Genomic DNA, 6,001 nt, shown 5'->3' with positions numbered 1-6,001 from the left:
CTTAAGGACTCAGCCCTATTTCACCTTAAGGACTTGGCCATTTTTTGCAAATCTGACCAGTGTCCCTTTAAGTGCTCATAACTTTAAAACGCTTTGACTTACCCAGGCCGTTCTGAGACTGTTTTTTCGTCACATATTGTACTTCATGACACTGCTAAAATTGGGTCAAAAAAGTTAATTTTTTTGCACAAAAAAATAAAATTTTTACAATTTTTTTTGGAAAAATTAGCAAATTTCAAAGTTTCAGTTTCTCTACTTCTGTAATACATAGTAATACCCCCAAAAATTGTGATGGCTTTACATTCCCCATATGTCTACTTCATGTGTGTAGCATTTTGGGAATGATATTTTATTTTTTGGGGATGTTACAAGGCTTAGAAGTTTAGAAGCAAATTTTGAAATTTTTCAGAAATCTTCAAAATCCCACTTTTTATGGACCAGTTCAGGTTTGCAGTCATATTGTGAGGCTTAGATAATAGAAACCTCCCAAAAATGACCCCATTCTAGAAACTACACCCCTCAAGGTATTCAAAACTGTTTTTTCAAACTTTATTAACCCTTTAGGTCTTCCACAAGAGTTAATGGCAGATGGAGAAACAATTTAGAAATTTCTATTTTTTGGAAAATTTTCCAATATAATCAATTTTTTCCAGGAGTAAAACAAGGGTTAACTGCCAAACAAAACTCAAAATGGGTTGCCCTGATTCTGTAGTTTGCAGAAACACCCCATATGTGGTCGTAAACTACTGTTTGGCCAAACGGGAGGACATAGAAGGAGGGGAACGCCATATGGGTTTTGGAAGGCAGATTTTGCAGGACTGGTTTTGTTTATACCATGTCCCATTTGAAGCCCCCTGTTGCACCCCTAGAATAGAAATTTCAAAAAAGTGACTCCATCTAAGAAAGTACACCCCTCAAGGTATTCAAAACTGGGTTTACAAACTTTGTTAACCCTTTAGGTGTTCCACAAGAGTTAATGGCAGATGGAGAAACAATTTAGAAATTTCTATTTTTTGGAAAATTTTCCAATATAATCAATTTTTTCCAGGAGTAAAACAAGGGTTAACTGCCAAACAAAACTCAAAATGGGTTGCCCTGATTCTGTAGTTTGCAGAAACACTCCATATGTGGTCGTAAACTACTGTTTGGCCAAACGGGAGGACATAGAAGGAGGGGAACGCCATATGGGTTTTGGAAGGCAGATTTTGCAGGACTGGTTTTGTTTATACCATGTCCCATTTGAAGCCCCCTGTTGCACCCCTAGAATAGAAATTTCAAAAAAGTGACTCCATCTAAGAAAGTACACCCCTCAAGGTATTCAAACTGGGTTTACAAACTTTGTTAACCCTTTAGGTGTTCCACAAGAGTTAATGGCAGATGGAGAAACAATTTAGAAATTTCTATTTTTTGGAAAATTTTCCAATATAATCAATTTTTTCCAGGAGTAAAACACGGGTTAACTGCCAAACAAAACTCAAAATGGGTTGCCCTGATTCTGTAGTTTGCAGAAACACCCCATATGTGGTGGTAAACTACTGTTTGGCCAAACGGCAGGACATAGAAGGAGGGGAACGTCATATGGTTTTTGGAAGGCAGATTTTGCTGGACTGGTTTATTTACACCATGTACCCTTTCAAGCCCCCTGATGCACCCCTAGAGTAGAAACTCCATAAAAGTGACCCCATCTAGGAAACTACAGGATAAGGTGGTTGTTGTTTTGGGACTATTTTAGGGGTAAATATGATTTTTGGTTGCTCTATATTACTCTTTTTTGAGGCAATGTAACAAAAAAATTAAAGGGTTAACACCTAAAGGGTTAACATAGTTTGTAAAGTAACTTTTGAATACCTTGAGGGGTGTAGTTTCTTAGATGGGGTCACTTTTTTGGAGTTTCTAGTCTAGGCTACATCAGGGGGGGCTTCTAATGGGACATGGTGTCAAAAAAAAAAACTGTCCATCAAAATCTGCCTTCCAGAAACCGTATGGAGTTCCCTTCGTTCTATGCCCTGCCGTGCGGCTATATAGCCATTTACGACCACATATGGGGTGTTTCTGCAAACTACAGAATCAGGGCCATAAATATTGAGTTTTGTTTGGCTGTTAACCCTTGCTTTATTACCGGCAAAAGGGATTCAAATTGAAATTTTGCCCAAAAATGGGTGTTTTGGCACCGTTTTTGTTTTATATTTTTAACACCGTTCATTCGAGGCGTTTGGTCAAATGTTATTTTTATAGCGACGACTTTTACGCACGCGACGATGCCCAATATGTATGGCTCTCAGACTTTGGAGACACTAAGCAGGCATCCTAAAAACTGCGGCCCTCCAGATGTTGTAAAACTACAATTCCCACCATGCCCTGCTGATGGCTGTAGGTTGTCTGGGCATGCTGGGAGTTATAGTTTTACAACATCTGGAGGGCCGCAGTTTGAGGATGCCTGCTCTAAAACTAATATTTTTTTGGGGAAAAAAAATTGTTTCTGTGTCTCCAAAGTCTAAGAGCCATAGTGTTTTATGTTCTCTAGTGGACTGTTGGGGATTATAAAAATTGAGTACTCCATGGAAGTGTGATACTCCCTGAAGCAATCGATAACGCAGAGGCCCGGATGATCGGGGCACGTGTCACATTGAGTGGTGGTGTCCTTCCGTATCCCCCTCTTGTGACACACTCTGCATCTTTTTTGGGTTCGTCCCTTCTTTCCAGTATGGGGGACCACACCTGGAAAGTGTTGGCCAGGGACGATCCGGGCGCCTCCAGTTCCCGAGGTACTCCGGCCTGCTCTTTCCCGGTCCGAAAAGATCAGGTCTTTGAGGACTGCCTCATAGAATTGGAGGAATGTCCCTGTGCTGCCAGCGCTTCGGGATAGTACAAAAGAGTTGTACATGGCAACCTGCACCATGTAGACCGTAACTTTTTTGTACCATGCCCGGGTTTTGCGCATGGCATTATATGGCGTGAGGACTTGATCAGAGAGATCAACTCCTCCCATATACCGATTGTAGTCGACGATACAATCGGGCTTGAGGACCGTTGCCGCGGTACCTCGCACACGGACTGGGGTGGTGCTGTTACCGTGGATTGTGGACAGCATAAGGACATCCCTCTTGTCCTTATACCTGACCAGCAACAGGTTTCCACTGGTAAGTGCACGGGTCTCACCCCTGGGGATAGGTACCTGGAGGGGGTGGGCAGGGAGGCCGCGCTGATTTTTCCGCACGGTCCCACAAGCGAACGTGGATCTGGCGGCAAGGGACCTGAACAAGGGAATGCTGGTATAAAAGTTATCCACGTACAAGTGGTAACCCTTATCCAGCAGTGGGTGCATAAGGTCCCACACGAGTTTCCCGCTAACACCCAGAGTGGGGGGACATTCTGGGGGTTGAATACGGGAATCTTGCCCCTCGTACACACGAAATTTGTAAGTGTACCCTGAGGTACTCTCACAAATTTTGTATAGCTTCACGCCATACCTCGCCCGCTTTGTGGGAATGTATTGGCGGAAACTGAGTCTCCCCTTGAACGCAACGAGAGACTCATCAACCGCGACCTCCCTTCCAGGTACGTAGGCCTGCTGAAATGTGGATAAATAAAGTTGCCCAACCGGCGAGAATAAATGAACAATGCTCGCCAGCTACCACGGTAATGAAATATATAGAAGGAGGAGGTAGCGTAATCTAAGACTTAGCGTTTAATAGATATATAGTTAAAAAAGACGGACATAACACAAAATACCGAAATGATGTGCACACCAACAACGTGTCACAAACCACAATGTATAAAGTCACCATAGGAAACCACATTTATATGGTAAAACCAATGTGAAACAAGGTAACACCATACTCAAAATCAGGTATACGTTCCACGGAGAGCCATATATAAACTGGAACAGTCTTACCGGTCGTTGACGGTCATCTGGGTATGGTCGCGAGGTCCCAGAAGACAGTGTTACCTGAGGAACAGGGTCCCGGATGAGGCGAACTGTGCCTAGAAAGCCCTACCAGGCCTATAGATCCCTATGACCTGGTCAGGGGCCGCACGTAAGGGAACAAAAAGTTACAAAGTCCCAAGACAACCCTAACTACGGGTATACAGTGACGGAATCACTGCAGTGCGTAAATCCCTACGCGTTTCGTCTAGAGGTAAAGGCCCCAGACTCATCAGGGGATAAGGGGCTAGCATGTAGAGGAGTGTGTCCTTATTAACTGCTGTCACAAACAGACAGTCTATCAACAATAAGCTAGAGTACTGAGGAGGAGACTTGGTCAGAGCCACTGAATAGCGAGTCGCTAGTGAGATTCAGGTCCTATTCCCTAATGATAGGGGTCCCTCTGTCCTAGTAGCTGTGGGTAAGGGGTAGCGTATAGCAACTCCCTGTGCGCGTGTGGCGGCAACTCCCTGTGCGCGTGTGGCGGCAACTGCTGAAATGTGGCCCCAAAGTGATCGATGACCGGCCGTATCTTATACAGCCGGTCATAGGCAGGATCACCTCGGGGTGGACATGCTGCATTATCGGAATAATGCAGACATTTCCGGATGGCCTCAAACCGGGGACGTGTCATGACCATACTGTACAGTGGGGTCTGGTATAGGACGTCCCCACTCCAGTATTGCCTGACACTGGGTTTTTGGACTAGACCCATATGCAGCACGAGGCCCCAAAATGTCCTCATTTCGGCTGCACTGACCGGCGTCCAGCCCACCGGGTCTAGCCAAAAATGAGCCTGGGTTTTGAGCGACGAACTGTTGGGCGTACAGATTCGTCTGCTCCACCATCAAATTCACCAGTGGGTTACTGAAAAAAATACTAAAAAAGTCTATTTCAGTAAACCCCACTGTGGGAATCTGGATTCCAGGATTGCCAGCGAAATCCGGAATCTCAGGCTCAAAGTCCACTGGGGGACACCAGCTAAGTTCATCGGCAGGGGGCTCCGGTGAACTTATTTGGTGGGCCGGGAAACCAGTACGAACCCCAGGGCGGCTCGTACTAGGGTGGGCCACAGGATCCCTAGCATGTGTGGCCCCTGGCTCCGCCTGGCGGCGTCTCCGCCGCCTTGGTGGCTCATCGTCATCCGATGATGATGAGGAGGATGCGGATGACAGAAGGAATGTGGGGTCATCCTCATCCTCACTGGGGCTCTCGGAGTCGGAGGCAATCTGGGCGTATGCCTCCTCGGCCGAGAACACCCGGCGGGCCATGGGTGTGTGTGCGTGTAGGTGTGCGTGTGTGGAAACCTTTATTATATGTGCGTGTGTGGGGGGGCAACGGGTGTTCGCGTACTAAAAAAAGGAAAATAAAGGGGCAAGTGTTAGGAAAAAAAAAAAAAAAAGTTCAAAGTTGCTGATCAGCGGTACAACGCTGATCAGCGGTGGGGAAGGCGATGCGCTAAAAGTGGTGGTAAGGGGGCTAGTGGTGAGGGGGGGGGCTGGGGGAGGGCTGGTGGGGGGATGGGTGGGGGGGGCTGGTGGTGGTGGGGGGCTGGTAGGGGGGGGCAAGTGGCAGGGGGGGCTCTGGGGTCTGATAGATGGATCAAAAAAGTTTTGTGTAAAAGTTCTTTTTTTTTTTTTTTTTTCCTAACTAACTTTTCCCTTCTTTCCCTTCCTAATGGTGCCTCTCCCTCACTGACCCTAACCTACCTGAGTGGCGATGGGTGCAGGAGGGTGATGGATGCCGATTAGGGGGACACAGGAGCTGGTGCTGGACGATGCTGCACGGTCAGGGTGCTGGACAGGAAGAGGAGGGGAGAGAGGAGCGCAGGAAGTTTGAATCTCGCGCCTCTCTCCCCTGCACCAATCAGCACCCTGGACAGCAGTGTTCAGCACCAGGGCCAGCACCGCCTCCTCAAATCCTCGGACTGCGATTGGTGGTGTAAAATTACGCCACCGATCGCAGTCTTTTTCCGGTCCATCGGGTCACAGCACACCCGAATGGACCGGAAACGCAGAAAACCGCAGGTCTGAATGGACCTGCGGTTTTCTGCGATCGTCTATACGGGGGGGTCAA

The sequence above is a fragment of the Bufo gargarizans genome, chromosome 1 (genome assembly GCF_014858855.1).
Source record: "Bufo gargarizans isolate SCDJY-AF-19 chromosome 1, ASM1485885v1, whole genome shotgun sequence".
NCBI classification, from domain to species: domain Eukaryota; kingdom Metazoa; phylum Chordata; class Amphibia; order Anura; family Bufonidae; genus Bufo; species Bufo gargarizans.
This window is presented reverse-complemented; position numbering follows the sequence as displayed.